General features: G+C 39.8%; 1 pseudogene; it reads left to right on the forward strand.

Annotated features, from left to right (window-relative positions):
- Positions 1–18,944: 18,944 nt before the first annotated feature.
- Positions 18,945–20,968, forward strand: part of LOC101425979 (elongation factor 1-gamma-like) — a 58,530-nt pseudogene continuing 56,506 nt past the window's right edge.

The following is a 20,968-nucleotide window of genomic DNA, read 5'->3' on the forward strand; positions in this document are numbered from 1 at the left end:
GACTTACCCCAGTCAGCTCACAGGGAGGTGAAAAAGGTCAACCACCACACCAGAGAGCCAAGAACGCCTACAACTGCAAGCAGGAGAATTGCATCCATCATCCATGTGGAATCTAAGCCCCCTCTCGATATAGAGGTGGAGTGACATAACCATCCCAGGGTCCACAGAATGGAGGAATGGAGTATGGATTAGAGTGGACTAACTGATTTTACTATGGGACAATTGTGATTAGTAATGGAAGAAATTGTAACATTGATGTGGAGAAAATGGCCACAGTAGCTGCTGAGGGTAGGGAGGGAAGAAGAGATATGATGGGGCATTTTCAGGACTTGAAGTTGTCCTGGGTGGTACTGCAGGGAAAGATGCTGGACATTTTATGTACTGTCGTGGCCCACTGGGCGGACTAGGGGAGAGTGTAAACTACAATGTAAACCACTATCCATGTGGTGCAGCAGTTCTCCAGAATGTATTCACCAAATGCAATGAATGTCCCACGATGATGAAAGAGGTTATTGATGTGGGAGGAGGGGGATGGGGGGTATATGGTGACCTCTTATGTTTTTTGAATGTAACATTTGAAAAATAAAATAAAAGTAAAAAAAAAAAAAGAGGTAGAAGGGTCATGCTCCCTCTGAAAACTGCTTCTTCATAGCATCTGAGAGCCACAGCAATCCCTGGAATCCCTTGGTGTGTGGCTGCCTCCATATTCACAGGGCCAGTGCCTGTGTCTCTGTCCAAATTCTCTCCCTTAAGAGGACACAAGTCCTATGGGATTAGGGCCCACCCTGAGCTAGTTTGGTCTCATCTTAACTAAACGCTTCTTCAAAGACCCTGTTTCCAAATAAGGTCACATTCACAGGACCAGGGGTTAGGGCTTGAACATGTCTTTTTTTCCTTATATAATAAACTTTATTTTTAAAGTGTTTAGATTACTGAGAAGTTAGGTTGAAAGTATGAGGGATTCCATATACCCCTCTCCCCCACATTTTCCCCTATTAATACCATCTTACAATGGTGTGGAACATTTGTTATAATTGATGAGTAAATATTGAAGCATTGCTGCTAACCAAGGTCTATAGTTTACCTTATGGATAACACTTTGCACGGGACAATTTTATAGATTTTGACAAAATGTGTGAAGGCCTGATTCCATCATTGCAATATCATGCAGAACAATTCCAACGCCCTAAAATACCCTATGTTCCACCTGTTCTTCCCTCCGTGTCCTCTCTGGTCAACTTCTGGCGACCACTATCTTTATATCAATGTTACAAGTTCTTCTTTTATTACAATAATAATAAGTTTACTTTGATCCATGGTTGCACTCCACCCTTAAGCTTATTCACTCCTCAACCTTGAGAATTTGGGGATGTCGATGCCTGCTCTCCTTAGTTTCTGAGGGACACAATTTCAACCCCTAACAACATTGTGATTTTTTAAAATGTTTTCTAACTATTAAGTATAATATTTGCTGTAGGATAATTTAGATAACTTTTATCAGATTAAGGCAATTTCTTTATGTTAGGCATTTGCTAAATTTTTGTCCTCACTGAATATTTAATTTTATCAAATAATTCTATTATATACTATGAGTCAAGTACATCATGAATTAATCTGTTAATGTAGCTGGTAGATTTTTGTAATGTTAAATCCAAATGTTACTGCTGTTACAAACCCAGTTGTTCATTATCTTTTTATGTATTTCTATACTTGGTTTCTAATATTTTGTTTAGAACCTGACATCTATGTTAGCCCATGAGAATGACTTGTGTCATCCTTCTCTTATTGTCCTGAACAGGCTTGTGTCTAGATTAGTCTAGCATAACAATGAGAGGGGATTATTGACTTCTTCTATTTTCTGGAAAAAATTTAACAGTGAAATTATTTTTTTCTTACATTTTTGGTAGAAGCATAAAGTGAAACCTCTGGGCCTAGAATTTAATTTGATAATTGATTTCTTTAATTATAGGTATATTCATTTTTGAAATTCCTTCTTGAGTCCATCTTGTTGAGTTAACTTTTCTAAGAATTTGTCCACATCATCTAACATTTCAAATCTAGTAACATTGATTTATTCTTTTTTTCTGTTTTTTTTCAAGTTTTCTTTTTAATTTATTTTTAAGTGTATTTTTTTAAAGATATATAGATCACAAAAAATGTTACATTAAAAAATATAAGAGGTTCCCATATACCCCACACCCCAGCCCAGCACTTCTCCCACACCAACAACCTCTTTCATCATTGTGGCATATTCATTGCATTTGGTGAATATGTTTTGGAGCACTGCTGTACCACATGGATTATAGTTTACATTGTAGTTTACACTCTCTCCCAGTACATTCAGTGGGTTATGACAGGATATATAATGTCCAGCATCTGTCCCTGCAATATCATTTAGGACAACTCCAAGTCCCAAAAATGCCCCCACATCACATCTCTTCTTCCCTCTCCCTGCCCTCAGCAAATGCTGTGGCCACTTTCTCCACATCAATGCTACAATTTCTTCCATTATTAGTCACAATAGTTTTATAGTAGAATACCAGTAAGTCTACTCTAATTCATATTTTATTTCACCATCCTGTGGACCCTGGGATGGTGATGTCCATTCCATCTGTATATCGAGAGGGGGCTTATTTTCCACAAAGTTGATGGATGTGATTCTCCTGCTTGCAGTTGTAGACTCTCTCAGTTCCCTGGTGTGGTGGTTGGCCATCTTTACCTCCCTGTTAACTGACATGGGTAAGTCCTACTCCAGAGAGTAGGAGTTGCAATGCTGCTAAGGCTCAGGGCCCAGCTGGCACATGGACAGTCCAGAGATTCAAGTCTCCTGAGCATACACCAACCCCAGCACCAACCACAGGTTCAGTAGTAGTGACAGAAGAGGCATGTATAGAAAGGTCACATTTCAGTCCAACTTTACTGCACTCAGGAACACAAATTCCAAAGTAGGGCCCACTAGCAAGGCACTGAACTCCCAAGTCACCTGGCATGACTGTAGAACCTGTGTGTCTCTGTAGCCCTCAGGGGCACCAGTACCTGAGGTTGTATCTACTTGGCTTTCTCTGGGATCCTGCTGAGGCATGCATAAATGCAACCCCTCTGATGATGTCCCCACTCTTTTTTGAAGATTCTTAGCCATATAAACTCATTTGTCTTTACCATTTCCCCCTTTATTGAAGGTTCTTTTCTAGTTGCATCACCAGTTAGTGATGGGTAGTAATCCCTTAGCACCAGGGAGACTCATCCCCAGGAGTCATGTCCCACACTGAGGGGAAGATAATGCATTTACATGCTGAGTTTGACTTAGAGAGTGGCCACAGTTGAGTAACATGGAGGCTCTCAGGAGAAAACTCTTAAGCACTCTGCAGCTCTAGGTCTAGTTGAAATTTCAGGCACACAGGCTCATAAGCATAGTCATCAGTATCAAGGGCTCTTCATTGGACCATCCTTCTTCACTGGTCTTTGCCCTTGCACTTGGGAGATTGTTGCTCTTCCATTGGGGAATGTGACAGAGCTCCTCTGGCTAGGAACTCAGCACTCCCTCAGTTGTTGTTTGTAACTAACTACTATGAAAATACCTAATGAATATCCGAACATTTTTATATACCCTATATACATGCCCTGGAGAACTCCCTTCCAACCATGTGTCCCCCATCAATAACACCCCACACAAGTGTTCCTCCTCTGCCATAGTTGAACCCCTCTGTGGTCCAAAACTTCTTCAAAAATGAAGCCTCATATATTGCCAAATTCAATTAGTAGGAAAATGAAATAGTAATGATAGGCTTAAAGATTAGAAATAGAATATGTACTAATTTAGAAACACTAAAATAAAGTAAAAAATTAATTGGGGTATTAAAAAATGAAAAATATCATAAAATTTTGTTTTTGACATTTTGCCTTTCATCAGTGTAATAGGTGTTGCCTTGTATGTACAGTGGCAAGGCAATTTCTTTCATTCCTTCCTCAGTATCTACATCCTTTTTTTTTTAATTTTTAATTTTGTGTTCAAAAAAGTTTTAGATTACAGGAAAGTTACATATCCAATATAGGGGACTTCCATATATCCAACATTAAACCCTTTTGCCCCTTTCCTAGCAATGATCTTTTTACATGTTCATGTTATATTTACTGTAGCAGATGTACAGATATTGAAACATAGCTACCAATTATGGTTTCATTTTGGTTTGCATTAGGGTTTATATTTTAGACTGTATGATTTTCTAAAATTTTAGTTACATTATGGTTTACATTATGGCTTACATTTTAGCCTATAGACTGTTAAACATTTTTGGTGAAATTTAACATGTCCTATATCCATCATTGCATGATCTTATGGAACATTTCCATTGCCCCCCCCCATTTACCCTGCCTCCATCTATTCTATTCCTCTCTCCCCATTCCCTCAGCACCCACAGTGACAACCAAGCTTCAATGCTTGAAGGACCAGAGATTCACAGGTACTTGCAACAATGCTGAAGTCTTGACATACTGGACTGTCCTAGCCCATTGGGAGCCACCAATTCTCTTGAGACACAATTCCCTATACTTGAGAACATCAGGCCTCCCCCGGATGAGGGTACACCTTCCCGCACATTGTATGTGTCTCCACCCGATGATGTAACACACTATGACAAGATGAATTCACACACTCCCTAGAAGCCTGCCCCTGTGCCAGATGCCCCCTTTTAAGCACCATAAATAGGTAACCCTTTCTTGTTATATTTTCTAGAGAGTTTTCTCAACATTACAGTTTCCACAACATACCCAATAATCTCCCATGTTCATCTGTTCCCCCTCATCCTCCCCCCAATTCCTTTGGTCATTTGACCCATCCTCCCAACTCCAGGCCCCCTCAAGCCTGCAAACTCCCATCCAATAGTATCCATATGCCTCCATCTTATCCCTTCCCTGTACAAATACTTACCTCCACTTAATCATATTTCACCCATGTAGGCATCAGCTCACAACCTTCCTCTCCCCCCCAATTTCCTGTAAGCCTATCATCCATTCTCCAGCTCTCTGAGACAGCTTGGTTTACTTATTTCATATCAGAGAAGCCATGTAGTATTTGACCTTCAATGCCTGGCCTGCTTCACTCTACATAAGGTACTCAGGATTCACCCATGTTATCTCATGTGTTTATTTTTTTTTAAGATTTATTTTTTTTAATTTATTTCTCTCCCCTTCCTGCCCCCTCCCCCCAATTGTCTGCTTTCTGTGTCCATTTGCTGCATGTTCTTCTGTGACTGCTTCTATTCTTATCATTGGCACTGGGAATCTGTGTTTCTTTTTGTTGCGTCATCTTGTTGTGTCAGCTCTCCATGTGTGCAGCACCATTTTTGAGTAGGCTGCACTTTCCTTCATGCTGGGCAGCTCTCCCTATGGGACACACTCCCTGCACATGGGGCTCCCCTACGCAGGGGGACACCTCTGCGTGGCAGGGCACTCCTTGTGCGCATCAGCACTGCACAGGGGCCGGCTCCACATGGGTCAAGGAGGCCCAGCGTTTGAACCGCAGACCTCCCTTATAGTAGACGGATGCCCTCTCCATTGGGCCAAAACCCCCATGTTTTATATTCCTTCTTATAGCTGAGTAGTATTCCATTGTATGTATGTACCACATTTTGTTTATCCATTCATCTGTTGATGGGCATTTTCGGGACTTGGAGTTGTCCTAAATGATATTGCAGGGACCTTTGGGAATAGTGAATAATGCTGCTATGAATATTGGTGTGTATATATCAGTTTGTGTCCTTGTTTTCAGTTCTTCTGGGTATATACCCAGCAGTCATATGGCAAATCTATAGCTAGTTTTTTGAGAAATTTCCAAAATGTCCTCCAGAATGGCTGGATCCTTCTGCATTCCCACCAGCAGTGGATGAGGGTCCCCATTTCTCCACATCCTCTCCAACACTTGCAGTCTTCTGATTTTTTAATAGCCACCAGTCTAATGGGAGTAAGATGCTATCTCATTGTAGTTTTGATTTGCATTTCCCTGATAGCTAGTGATTTTGAGTATCTTTTCATGTGCTTTTTAGCCATTTGTATTTCTTCCTTGGAGAAGCATCTGTTCAAATCCCTTGCCCATTTTTTAAAGGGGTTGTTTGTCTTTTCATGTTTGAGATATAGAATTTTTTTTATATATGCAGGATATGAGTCTCCTATCAGATATATGGTTACCAAATATTTCCTCCTGTTGGGTAGGCTGTCTTCTCACTTTCTTGATGAACTCCTTTGAGGTGCAAAGGTTTTAATTTTGAGAAGTCCTAAATGATATTGCAGGGACAGATGCTGGACATTATATATCCTGCCATAACCCACTGAATGTACTGGGAGAGAGTGTAAACTACAATGTAAACTATAATCCATGTGGTACAGCAGTGCTCCAAAACATATTCACCAAATGCAATGAACGTGCCACAATGAAGAAAGAGGTGTTGATGTGGGAGGAGTGTGGGGTGTAAGGGAATCTCTCATATTTTTTAATGTAACATTTTTGTGATCTATGTATCTTTTTTAAAGACAATAAAAAAGGAATGATCTTACTCAATTACTAATTGTGATTTTAAATATCTTTATATTTTAACTATGAATTAATTCCCATGTGTTGTGTCTGAAAATGTGCTCTTTATGATTAAATCCCTTGAAATAAGACTTCTTTTAAAGTCAGAATATTGTTGATTTTTGTAAATCTATTTAAGACTGAAAAATATTTATTATGCAATCATTATATGGTATAATATGTCATTAGATCAATTTTGTTAATTTATGTCAGCCAAATTGTCAAAATCCCAAATAATTAGTTTATTATTTTATCATTTATTATGAACGCTATATTAAAACTTTCCTCTTGGCAACACTATGTGGTGGGTATGACTTTTTCTCTTTGAAATTATTAGCTTTCTTCATTATGTTAATGCTGCTTTTATATCTTTTAGCCCATATTAGGTGCATTCAAATTTTGTCTTCCACATATATTGACCTTTTTTCCTTATCAGATGATCTTGTTTATCCTGTTAGTGCTTTTCATTTCAATTTTTATTTTATCTAATATTCATATATTCACACCCACTTTCTGTTGATTAGTGTTATATAGTACACTTTTCCATCATGCTATTTCATACTTTTTTCTAAATCTTATATTTTAATATTTATAATGTAAAGAGCAGTATTCACATTCATTTTTCTTTTTTTAAAAAATTATTTATTTATTTTTAAAAATTACATTAAAAAAATATGAGGTCCCATTCAACCCCACCACCCCCACCCCCCACTCCCCCCACAGCAACACTCTCTCCCATCGTCGTGACTCATCCATTGCACCTGGTAAGTACATCTCTGAGCATCACTGCACCCCATAGTCAATGGTCCACATCATAGCCCACACTCTCCCACGTTCCATCCAGTGGGCCCTGGGGGGATCTACAATGTCCCGTAATTGTCCATGAAGCACCACCCAGGACATCTCCTCGTCCCGAAGACGCCTCCACATCTCATCTCTTCCTCCCATTCCCCAAACCCAGCAGCCACCATGGCTACCCTTCCCACACCCATTCCACGTTTTCTCTGTGGACATTGGATTGGTTGTGTCCATTGCACATCTATGTCTAGTGGGGGCTTAGATTCCACATGGATACTGGATGCACTCCTCCTGCTTTCAGTTGTAGACACTCTAGGCTCCAAGGTGTGGTGGTTGACCTTCTTCAACTCGATGTTAGCTGAGTGGGGCAAGTCCAATAAATCAAAGTGTAGGAGCTGAAGTCTGTTGAGGCTCTGGGCCTGAGTGTCATATTATCAGTCCAGAGATTCAAATTCCCTAAATATATCTAAAACCCCAGCACCAACTACAATTCCATTAAAGTAGCATGCAAGTCTTGTGAAAAGAGATCCCCTCTGAGTCCAATTCCATCACGCAGAAACACCAGCTCCAAAGAAGGGCCATCTGCCATGGCAGTGAACCCCATCTGCCATGACCATAGAACCCGTAGGTCTCTTTATTCCTCAAAAGAACCAATACCTGGGGTTGTATCTACTTTGTCTGTCTCTCAGACTCTGCTCAGTTGTGCATAAGGGGATTCCTTCTGACAACCTCAAGACTCTTTTTTAGAGACTCATAGCCTTATATTCTAATTTCTCCTTTCCATTTCCCCCTTACATTAGGTCAAACAGCATTTTGAAGTCATGTTATTATATGTAGACAGGGATATTCTGTTGATCTGTGTTGAACCTTTAATTCAAGGTCCTTTTCTAGTTGCATCTTCAGCTGATATGTGGTAGTGATCCCTCGGTGCCAGGGAGGCTCATCCCCGGGTGTCATGTCCCACGCTGGGGGGAATGCACTGCATCTACATGCTGGGTTTGGCTGTGAGAGTGGCCACATTTGAGTAACATGAAGGCTGTCAGGAGGAAACTCCCAGGCACAGTGCTGCTCTAGGCCTTATTCTTATTGCAGGTGTATAGGCTCAAAAGCATAGCCATAAGTATCAGGAGCCCACTGTTGGACCCTCCTTCCTTCCTGGTTCTTGCTGTTGCACCTGGGGGACTGCCGCTGCTCCCCCAGGGTCCACGACAGTGACCCCCCGGCCAGGGGCCCAGTACCCCCCCCAGCTATTGTTTTTAATTGTTTCCACTATGAGTATATCTATACATTACTATATACCCTGGGCATATGCCCTGATTAACTCCCTGTCAACCATATATAGCCTGTCAATAACATCCTATATCAGTATTCCTCCACTGCCATTGTTGAACCACTCTGTGATCCAAAACTTCCTGTAAAGTCAATCCCAACAAATTGTCAGCTTCACAAGAGTCTTAGATCACCGAAATTCATATATACAATATACAGTACTTCCCCAGATTCACCATAAAACCTTTTCCCTTCCACAGTGATAATCTCTTAACTTGTTCATATCATATTTCCTGAAAGTGATGTACAGATTCCAAGACAATAGCTTTCAAACAAGATGACATCTGTGCTTACTATGTGGTCCATACTTTAGGTTGTACAGTTTTCTAAATTTTTTAGTTATCCTATGTTTTGCCTTATGGTTTACATTATTAGTCTGTCGTCCCCTATATGTTTTTGGAGTAATATTACATGTTTTATATTCATCTTCGTGTACTCTCACAAAACTCCTCTCTTGCCCCCATATTTACCTTGTTTCCATCCATTCCACATCCATTTTCCCCTCCCCTTGGGGCCCACAACGCCAGCCAATCTCCATTTCCCGAGAAGCCATGTCCAGAGATACTTGCAGCAGTATTCAGGGCCTGACTTTCTCAACTGCCCTAATGCCCTGGGAGCCATCCTTTCTCACTAGAGATACAGTTCTCTCTATTTGACGGCATTAGTCCTCCCCAGGATGTGGGTCCACCCCAACTCTCACTTCTTGGGTCTCTCCCCAATGGTACAACCCACCTTGGCAAAATGTGCCTTCAGCTATTGGCCCAGAGTCCTTCCCGCATCAGACCATACCCCCTGAGCATCCTAAAGAGGTAACACTCCTACTTATACTTTGATACGATTTTCTCAACATTTTGTTCTCAACGAACACCTGACACTCTCCCATGTTCGTATGTTGCCCCTCCCTCCCCCCAATTTTTGGACAATATTACCCCTCTGCCCATCCCCAGCCCCCCTCAAACCCACAAAGCCCCACCTGAAGGTAACCCCTTGCCCCCATTTTGTCCCATCTTTGTGCTCATACTTACTGCCAGCTCATCACAGATTCCACCCCTACAGATGTTAACTCACATCCTTCCTCCACCCCCCGATTTCCTGTAAGCCTCTTTTCCGGTGTCTAGCTCTCTGAGGCAGTTTGCTTATTTCATATCATTGAGGTCATGTAGTATTTGTCCTTCAATGTCTGGGTTGCTTCACTCAACATAAGATTCTCAAGGTTCATCCATGTTATCACGTGTGATTGTAGTGTATTTGTTCTTACAGCCGAGTAGTATTCCATTGTGTGTATATATACCACATTTTATTGATCCACTCGTCTGTTGATGGACATTTGGATTGATTCCAACTTTTGGCGATAGTAAACAATGCTGCTATGAACATTGGTGTACATATGTCTGTTTGTGTCCTTGTTTTCAGTTCTGATGGGTATATACCCAGCAGAGGTATTACTGGCTCATATGGCAAATCTATAGTTAGTTTTTTGAGAAACCGCCATACTGTCCTCCAGAATGGTTGGATCATTCTGTATTCCCACCAGCAGTGGATGAGTGTTCCCCTTTCTTCACATCCTCTCCAGCATTTGTATTCTTCTGTTTTTTTCATAGCTGCCAATCTTATGGGAGTAAGATGGTATCTCATTGTAGTTTTGATTTGCATCTCCCTGATAGCTAAAGATTTGGAGCATTTTTTCATGTGCTTTTTAGCCATTTGTATTTCTTCTTTGGAGAAGTGTCTGTTTAAATCTTTTTCCCATTTTTTAAATGGGTTGTTTATCTTTTTGTTTTCAAGATATATGAGTTCTTTATATATGCAAGTTATAAGCCTCTTATCAGATATATGGTTGCCAAATATTTTCTCCCATTGTGTGGGTTCCCTTTTTACTTTCTTGACAAACTCCTTTGAGGTGCAGAAGGCTTTAATTTTGAGGAAGTCCCATTTACCTATTTGTTCTTTTGCTGCTCATGCTTTTGGTGTGATATTCATGAAGCCATTTCCTATTACAAGGTCCTGTAGATGTTTCCCTACACTGCTTTCCAAGATATTTATTGTCTTGGCTCTTATATTTAGGTCCTTGATCCATCTTGAGTTGATCTTTGCATAAGGTGTGAGATGGTAATCCTCTTTCATTCTTCTACATATGGCTATCCAGTTCTCCAGGCACCATTTGTTGAATAGGTCATTCTCTCCCAGTTGAGAGGGTTTGATGGCTTTATCGAATATTATATGGCTATATACATGAGGTTCTATATCTGAACTTTCAATTCGATTCCATTGGTCTGTGTGTCTCTCCTTATGCCAATACCATGCTGTTTTCACTACTGTAGCTTTGTAGTATGTTTTGAAGTCAGGATGTGTGATTCCTCCTATTTCGCTTTTCTTTTTCAGTATGTCTTTGGCTATTCAGGGCCTCTTTCCTTTCCAAATAAATTTCATAGTTAGTTTTTCTAGTTCCTTAAAGAAGGCTGTGTTGATTTTTATTGGGATTGCATTGAATGTGTAGATCAGTTTTGGTAGGATAGACATCTTAATAATATTCAGTCTTCCTATTCATGAACAAGGAATATTCTTCCATTTATTTAGGTCTTCTTTGATTTCCTTGAACAGTCTTGTATAGTTCTCGGTGTATAAGTTTTTTACCTCTTTAGTTAAATTTATTCCTAAGTATTTGATTTTTTTATTTACTATAGTGAATGGTATTTGTTTCTTGATTTCCTCCTGAGCTTGCTCATTATTGGTGTACAGAAATGCTACTGATTTTTGCGCATTGATCTTATAACCTGCGACTTTGCTGAACTCATTTATGAGTTCTAGAAGCTTTGTTGTAGATCTCTCAGGGTTTTCTATGTATAGGATCATGTCATCTGCAAATAATGAAATTTTGACTTCTTCCCTTCCAATTTGAATGCCTTTTATATCTGGTTCTTGCCTCAGTGCTCGAGCAAGTACTTCCAAGACAATGTTAAATAGGAGCGGGGACAATGGGCATCCTTGTCTTGTTCCTGAGTTTAGAGGAAAGGATTTCAGGATTTCGCCATTGTAAACAATGTTGGCTGTAGGTTTTTCATATATACTCTTTATTATGTTCAAAAAGTTTCCTTGTATTCCGATCTTTTGGAGTGTTTTTATCAAGAAGGGGTGCTGTATTTTGTCAAATGCCTTTTCTGCATCTATAGATATAATCATGTGATTTTTTTCCTTCAATCTGTTTCTATGGTGTATCACATTAATTGATTTTCTTATGTTGAACCATCCTTGCATACCTGGATTAAATCCCACTTGGTCATAGTGTATAATTCGTTTAATGTGTTGTTGAATACGATTAGCAAGTATTTTATTAAGTATTTTTGTGTCTAGGTTCATTAGAGAAATTGGTCTGTAATTTTCCTTTCTTGTGGTGTCTTTGTTTGGCTTTGGTACTAGGATAATGTTGGACTCATAGAAGGAGTTCCGCAATGTTCCTTCTGTTTCGATTTTTTGGAATAGTTTCAACAGGATTGGTGTTAGTGCTTTCCGGAATGTTTTGTAGAATTCACCTGTGAAGCCATCTGGCCCTTGGCTCTTCTTAGTTGGGAGATTTTTAATGACTGATTCTATCCCTTTGCTTATGATTGGTTTGTTAAGATCCTCAATTTCTTCTTTCGTTAATATGGGCTGCTTATGTGTTTCTAGGAATTTGTCCATTTCCTCTAAATTGTCATTTTTGTTGAAATGTAGTTTTTCAAAGTATCCTCTTATGATATTCTTTATTTCTGTGGGATCAGTGGTGATATCACCTTTCTCATTTCTTATTTTGTGTATTTGCATCTTTTCTCTTTTTTTCTTTGTTAGTCTCGCTAAAGGTTTGTCAATTTTGTTGATCTCAAAAAACCAGCTCTTGGTCTTGTTTATTTTTTCAAGTGCTTTCTTATTGTCTATTTCATTTAGTTCTGCTCTTATCTTTGTTATTTCCTTCCTTCTTCTTCCTGTTGGGTTACTTTGTTGTTGTTTTTCTAATTCCGTCAAAAGTGCAGTTAGTTCTTCAATTTTTGCTCTTTCTTCTTTTTTGATATGTGAATTTATGGCTATAAATTTCCCTCTCAGTACTGCTTTTGCTGCATCCCATAAATTTTGGTATGTTGTGTTATCATTATCATTTGATTCAAGGTAGTCATTGATTTCTTTTGAGATTTCCTCTTTCACCCACTGTTTTTCTAAGAGTGTGCTGTTTAATTTCCAAATTGTGGGTGAAGTCTGGGCCTCCGTCCTTTGCAAATTTCCAGCTTCACTCCACTGTGATCAGAGATCTTGTTTTGTATGATTTTGATCTTTCTGAATTCATTAAGCCTTTCTTTGTGGCCTAGCATATGGTCTATCTTGGAGAATGTTCCATGTGTGCTTGGGAAAATTGTATATCCTGCTGTGTTTGGGTGTAATGATCTATATATGTCTATTAGATCCATCTCTTCTAGTATACTGTTCAAATGTTTTGTTTCTTTAGTGATTCTCTTTTGAGATGTTCTGTCCAGATTTGATAGTGGTGTATTAAAATCCCCCACTATAATTGTAGATGCATCTATTTTTTCACTTAGTTTTTCCAGTGTTTGTCTCACGTATTTAGAGACACCCTTGTTAGGAGCATAAATATTTATGATCGTTCAATCTTCGTGACAGATTGTCCCTTTCACTAAAATATAGTATCCTTCTTTGTCTCTCACAATTGTTTCTCATTTAAAGTCTATTTTGTCTGATATTAATATAGCTACTCCTGCCTTTTTTTGGTTGTTGTTTGCTTGTATGATTGTTTTCCAGCCATTCACTTTCAACCTCCATGAGTCTCTGGGTCTAAGATGTGTCTCTTGTAGACAGCATATAGATGGGTCATATTTCCTTATCCAGTGTCCCAGTCTGAATCTTTTGATAGGTGAGTTTAATCCATTGACATTCAGTGTTATTACGTTCAGAGAATTATTTGTGGTAGCCATATTTTGGTTGGATTTGTGTTTGTTATATTTTGTTTGTAATATTTTATTTTCCCCTTCTATTTTTGTCTTTTTTGTTGCTCTTACACTCTCCTCCATCTCTGACTGTCCTGTTTTTTCCTTTCTTCCTGCAGAACTCCCTTAAGAATTTCTTGAAGGGGAGGTTTCTTGTTGATATACTCTTTCAGTTTCTGTTTATCTGTGAATATTTTGAACTCTCCATCATTTTTGAATGCTAGTTTAGCTGGATAGAGTATTCTTGGTTGGAAATTTTTTTCCTTTAGTACCTTGACTATATCATACCACTGCCTTCTTGCCTCCATGGTTTCAGATGAGAAATCAGCACTTAATCTTATGGAGCTTCCCTTGTACATGATGGTTTTCTTTTCTCTTGCTGCTTTTAGAATTTTTTCTTTGTCTTGAGCATTGGATAATTTTACAAGTATATGTCTTGGGGTGGGCCTGTTGGGGTTTATGGCCAGTGGAGTGTGCTGTGCTTCTTGGATATGTACATCTGTCTCTTTCAGTAGATTTGGGAAGTTTTCAGTCATTATTTCCTGCAACACTCCTTCTGACCCCTTTCCCTTCTCTTCTCCTTCTGGAATGCCTATAATATGTATGTTTGAGCGTTTTGCATTATCATTCAGGTCCCTAAGTCCTATATGGATTTTTTTCTACCTTTTTATTGACCACTTCTACTATCTGTTTGATTTCCAATGTACTGTCTTCCACATCACTAATTCTCTGCTCTGCCTCTTCTAGTCTGCTGATATTTGCTGCAAGTGTATTTTTGATTTCTTGAATTGTGGTGTTCATTTCCATCATATCTGTTATTTTTTTGCGCATGTCTGCAATTTCCCCTTCAAGTGTTGTCTTCATGTTGTTAACCTCTTTCATTACTTCATCAAATTTGTCGGTGATAAATGTTCTGAGATCTTTCATTGCTTGTGCGAAGATCTGCTCCCCTTCCTGATTTTTAGTTTGTTGATTGGATTCAACCATGTTTTCCTGATTACTGGTTTGATTTGTAGATTTTTATTGCTGTCTTGTCATCATTTCTTCTTGACAGGTTTAATCAGTTCCTTTGCTTCTTTGTCTAGTCTTGGAGATTAATTAGGTGTTGTTTTTGCTTAAGTATTATATCTTCTCTTTGTCCCTTTGTTCTTCTTATTCCAATTTCTTATTGCTGGTTAAGTTCACCAAGGAGGGAATCCTCCACACGTAGCTGGAATGTCTGTATATATTTCACAGATGGATCCTCTCTGTTACCTTCCCTCCAAATCGATGTCCAGACACCTCTGGACCAGCAGAAATCCCGAAACAGCCCGGTCCCAAAGAGTCTCCAATGCCGCCCAGCCGATTCCCCGCAGGAGCTAGTAACCGGGAAGTTCACTCAGCTGCCATCTTGCTCTCGGAATCCACATTCATTTTCCTATCCAGCCTAGTTCTTTACTTGAAAGTGTAATCCATTTGTATACAAAGTAACTACTGATTGATTGATTGATTGATTGATTGATTGACATCATCTATTTTCTGACTTTCCTCTTTGCCATTCATCAGATTGAAGAGAATGGATTTAACAATACATATTTCTGGTTCTCCTTAAGCCAGCTGGTGTAAAATACTGGTTGAGTAGGAACTTGACTTTGACTCTTTTTGTGCTAAGCCCCACACTTAGCTTCTGTGCCCTGGCTCATGCCTGCCCCAAAGCTTGGCCTACTTAAAGGCAATGGATTTTTCTAAACTTCTAAAATTTGTGGTCTAGGAGGAGATTCTTGCCTTTTGTTGTCCTTTGGATTTCAAGCCATAGCAAATATACTTGGATCCTTTGCTGGTCATTGAGGACCCCAAGGGCCTGCCTTAAGTTCCTATGTCTTAGAGAAGCTCTGGGTTTGCCTGCTAACCACTTATAGATTCACTTAGCTCCCTGATTCAGGGAACTATGTGGACACATTTCTCAAATCAGACCTGATTCCTAGCAGATCAACTTTTGGACAGAGCATTCCCTCCTGCCCTTTCTTTTTACAACTTAGTACCTGATCTTTACTTACACATTCCTGTAGCCTGGAGCTCAACTTTGAAGTTCCCCTCAATTCAGACTTGAAATTTTCATCAGTTAGGGTCATTCATAATGTCAACTGAAAAATAACAAACTAAGCTGCAAGGCAACAAAGGCATTCATTTGGTGTCTTAGAATTTCAATTCTGGGAGCACAGATTCAGATATCAACCCAAGTCCTATCAGTCTTGGTATTTCCAGGCAAGGGTTTTTATTTTATTTTATTTTATTTTTTGGATTTTCACATTTTAATTTCTATGTTTCCAATTTAGCTTGACCTGAGTAAGGATTAAATTCATTCACTTTCTTTCAAACTAGCCTATTCAAGTACAAAGTTCTATAAAGCACAAGATAATTTATCTAAAACTAACGTAATAAAGAAAAATTCCTGACACAGAATAATCTGGTAAAAGAAAGTCTGTGCTCCTCCACATAGAATAGAATCATATCATGATCAATATGATTATATGAATGTGTCCAGTCACAGCATCATTTATCTCTGGGCCACAAAACAAAACTCATCAGAACCGTGCTCTCTGCTCAGATGCCAAATTACCATACATAATTTTTAGACCAGCAAGCTCTCTAAAGGTAGCACTTCATTCAAGCCTCATTCCAGCTATTAAGACCAGAAAATTAATAACAGGTTTTAGTCACATCTATGGTATCAGGGTCAAAATCTTATTCTTTGCACTATGTTCACTTACTTTTCTAGCATGATTCCTAAGGACCAACATCAAAGGCAGTAACTACAGCACAAGTCAGTCTGTCTAGTCAGGGTCAGAATCATGATGAAAATTCACATATTATTTTTTCTGATCTCTTTGAATACTTTTTCAATAGGAGATTGGATTTATTACTCATCCAACTACATTAACATTATATTTCTAACATTTAGTAACATTTCAAGATAAAGGATAATCTACTCGGTTTGGAGGTGGATAGAAACAGGAGTTATAATTAACAGGCAAGGGTTTTTAAAGCAAAAGAAGATTAGATAAATATTTGGACTACTCCAATTGTCCTTCAGGTTAAATAGTTTTTTGAGTTCTTCATCTTGTGGTTTGCTTATGGTGTCAGGATATCCTAAGGGTTTTGAGGAGCATTGCTGCTAAAGCACGTAGAAGAATATGGTGTTCCTAAGAGTTAAAATTACATCAGGATTATGCCATTGGTACACTTTCCCTAGAAAATATGTTAATAACTTGTTGATAAGTTCAATAATGAGGTCAACTGAGAGAAAGAAAAATAATTATTTTCACTAGATTCATCTAGGAATCAGATTTAAAAAGAGAATTTCCACATGCAGTGTTTTCCACTAGGTGATTGATGGACTTTTAACTCAGGTCAGTCTTACAATGGATCCAGTAGGTCCCTGGACCCATTCCGGGGTTATTTCTTCAATTCCAGAATGCATATTTGGAATAGACATAACAGTAACTGGCAGAATCCCCATATTGGATCCCTGACTTGTGGGGTGAGGGCTATTATGGTAGGAAAGGCTAAGTGAAAGCCACTAAAACTATCGCTACCTAGTAAAATAGTAAATCAAAAGCAAAACTGGATTCCTGAATGGATTGCAGAGATTAGCACCACCATCAAGAATTTGAAGGATGCACATCCCCAAATTCTCATTCTCACCACATCCCCACTCAACTTTCCTATTTGGCCTGTGAAGAAAACAGATGGATCTTGGAGGACAATAGTGGATTATCATAAACTTAACCATGTGGTGACCCAATCACAGATGCTATCCCAGATATGGTATCATTGCTTGATACCTCTAGTAACTGGTATAAAGCTATTGATCTGGAAAATGCTTTTTTTATCAACTGCCATTACTAAGGACCACCAGAAACAGTTTGCTTTTAGCTGGCAAATCCAGCAATATACCTTCACTGTCCTGCCTGAGGGTATAGCAAATCTCCAGCCCTATGTCACAATATTGTCTGCAGGGATCTTGATCATCATTTCTACCTCCCATGAGACATCACACTGTTCCATTATATTGATGATATGATGATGTCATGTTGATGGGACCTAGTGAGGAAGAAGTATCAGTGGTTCTAGACTTTGGTAAGCCATTTGTTTGAGAAGAATGGGAGATAAATCCAACAAAAATACAGGGACCTTCCACCTTAGTGAAATTTCTAGGTATCCAGTGGTGTGGGACATGTTGAGATATCCCTTCTAAAGTAAAGGATAAGCTGTTGCATTTGGTCCTTCCTATGACCAAAGAAAAGGCACAATGTTTAGTTGGCCTCTTCAGATTTGGGAGACAAAACATTCCTCATTTGGGTATGCTACTTCAGTGCATTTATGGAGTGACCAGAAAAGCTGCTAGTTTTGTTTGGGGACTGGAACAAGAGGAGACTCTGTGATAGGTGCAAGCTGCACTACCACTACTACTTGGGTCATATGATCCAGCAGATTTGATTGTGCTGGAAGTGTCAGTGGCAAGTATAGATGCAGTCTGGAGCCCTTGGCAGGCCCCTGTAGGAGAATCACAATGCAGACCCTTATGATTTTGGAGCAAAGCACTGATATCCTTTTCAGATAGCTACTCTCCTTTTGTGAAATAGCTTTTCTCCTGCTACTGGGTGTTAGTAGAGACTGAATGCTTAGCCATGGGCCATCAAGTTACCATGACAGTTGCCTATCATGAGCAGAGTATTGTCTAACCCACCAAACTGTAAAGTTGGGTGTTCATGGCATCACTCCATAATAAAGAGAAAATGGTATGTATGAGATACAGCTTGAGTGGGTCCTGAAGGCATGAGTAAATTACATGAGGAAGTAGCCCATATGCCCATGGTCATCACTCCTGCCATGTTACCTTCTTGTTCCCAGCCCACAGCTATGGCCTCTTGGGTAGTTCCGTACAGTAAATTGACTGAGGAAGAGCAAACTCAGGCCTGGTTTACAGATGGTTCTGCATAATATATAGGTAGTGCATGAAAGTGGACAGATGCAGCACTAAAGCCCCATTCTGGGACATCCCTGAAGGACAGTGGTGAGGTCAAATCCTCCTAGTGGACAGAACTTCAAGCAGCGCACCTGTTCGTTCATTTTGCTTGGAAGAAGAAATGGCTAAAGGTGGGTTTGTACACTGATTCATGGGCTGTTGCCAATGGTTTGGCTGGATGGCCAAGGACTTAGAAGAAACCTGATTGGAAAATTGGTGACAAAGAGTCTGGGGAAGAGGTGTGTGGATAGACCTTTCTGAGTGGGCAAAAAACATGAAAACATTTGTGTCCTACATAAATGTTCACAAGAGGGTGACTTCAGCAGAGGAAGATTTTAATAATCAAGTGGATAAGATGACCCAATCTGTGGCCAATGCTCACCCTCATTCACCAGGCACCCTCTCATTGTCCAATGGCCTCATGAACAAAGTGACCATGGAGGTAGGGATAGAGGTTTTGCATGGGCTCAGCAACATGGACTTCCCCTTTCCAAGTGTGATCTGGCTATAACCACCACTAAGTGCCCAATCTGCCAGCAGCAGAGACCCACACTCAGCAACTGATATGGTACCATTCCTCGAGGTGACCAGCCTGCTACCTGGTGGCAGGTTGAATACATTGGACCACTTCCATCATGGAAGGGGCAGTGATTTGTTTAACTGGAACAGACACATACTCTGGATATGGGTTTGTGTTCCCTACATGCAATGCTTCTTCCAAAACTTCCATCCATGGACTTACCAAATGCCCTCTCCAGCATGATAGCATTCCACATAGCATTGCTTCTGATCAAGGAACCCATTTCACAGCATTTGATATGCAGGAATGGGCACTTATCCATGGAATTCACTGGTCTTGCCATGTTCCCCATCATCCTGAAGCAGCTGGATTGGTAGAATGCTGGAATGACCTTTTTATTTATTTTTTATTGTATTTTTTTGACGATACAGAGATCACAAAAGTGTTACATTAAAAAATATAAGAGGTTCCCATACACCCCACACCCCACACACCCCCACTCCTCCCACATCAACAACCTCTTTTATCATTTTGGCATATTCATTGCATTTGGTGAATACATTTAGGAGCACTGCTGCACCACATTGATAATAGTTTGACATTGTAGTTTACACTCTCCCCCAGTACATTCAGTAGGTTATGGCAGGATATATAATGTCCAGCATCTGTCCCTGCAATATCATTTAGGACAACTCCAAGTCCCAAAGATACCCCCACATCACATCTCTTCTTCCCTCTCCCTCCCCTCAGCAACTACCATGACCACTTTCTCCACATCAATGCTACAATTTCTTCCATTATTAGTCACAATAGTTCTATAGTAGAATACCAGTGAGTCCACTCTAATCCATATTTTAATCCTGCATCCTGTGAACCATGGGATGATGATGTCAACACCACCTCGAAATTGAGAGGGAGCTTAGAACCCACATGGCTGATGGATGCGATTCTCCTGATTGCAGTTGTAGGCACTCTCAGTTCCCTGGTGTGGTGGTTGACCATCTTCACCTTCCTATTAGCTGACCTTGGTAAGTCCAACAAACTGGAGAGTAGGAGTTGCAACTCTGCTGAGGCTCAGAGACCAACTGGCACATGGACAATCCAGAGATTCAAGTCTCCTGAGTATACATCAACCCCAGCACCAACCACTCATTCAGTAAAAGTGACAGAAGAGGCATGTGTAGAAATGTCACATCTGAGTCCAACTCCATCACACTCAGGAACACAAATTCCAAAGTAGGGCCCACTGACAAGCCATCTGCCATGACCATAGAACCTGTGTGTCCCCATAGCCCTCAGGAACACAAATACCTGGGTTGTATCTACTTTGGCTGTCTCTGGGATCTCCTGAGTCATGCGTAAGCACAACCCCTCTGATGACCACCTACTCTTTTTTGAAGACTCTTAGCCATATAAACTCATTTGTCTTTACCATTTCCCAATCACTAACTGTGATGCAACTAGAAAAAGACCTTGAATAAAAGGTGGAATGGTCTTTTGAAGTCTCAATTACAGCACCAACTAGGTGATAATACCTTGCAGGACTGGGGCAATGTTCTCCAAGAGGCTGTGTATGCTCTATAAGGGATCCAGACATTATATTGGGCTTCAATTTTCAGGAAGTTCTGGATCACAGAGTGGTTCAACAATGGCAACGGAGGAATACTGGTATAGGATACTATTGACAGGTGATATATGGCTGACAGGGAGCTATATAGGACATATGTCCAGGGTGCATGGTAATGTTTGGATATACTCATAGTGGCAACAATTAAAAA

The sequence above is a fragment of the Dasypus novemcinctus genome, chromosome 10 (genome assembly GCF_030445035.2).
Source record: "Dasypus novemcinctus isolate mDasNov1 chromosome 10, mDasNov1.1.hap2, whole genome shotgun sequence".
Lineage (NCBI taxonomy): Eukaryota > Metazoa > Chordata > Mammalia > Cingulata > Dasypodidae > Dasypus > Dasypus novemcinctus.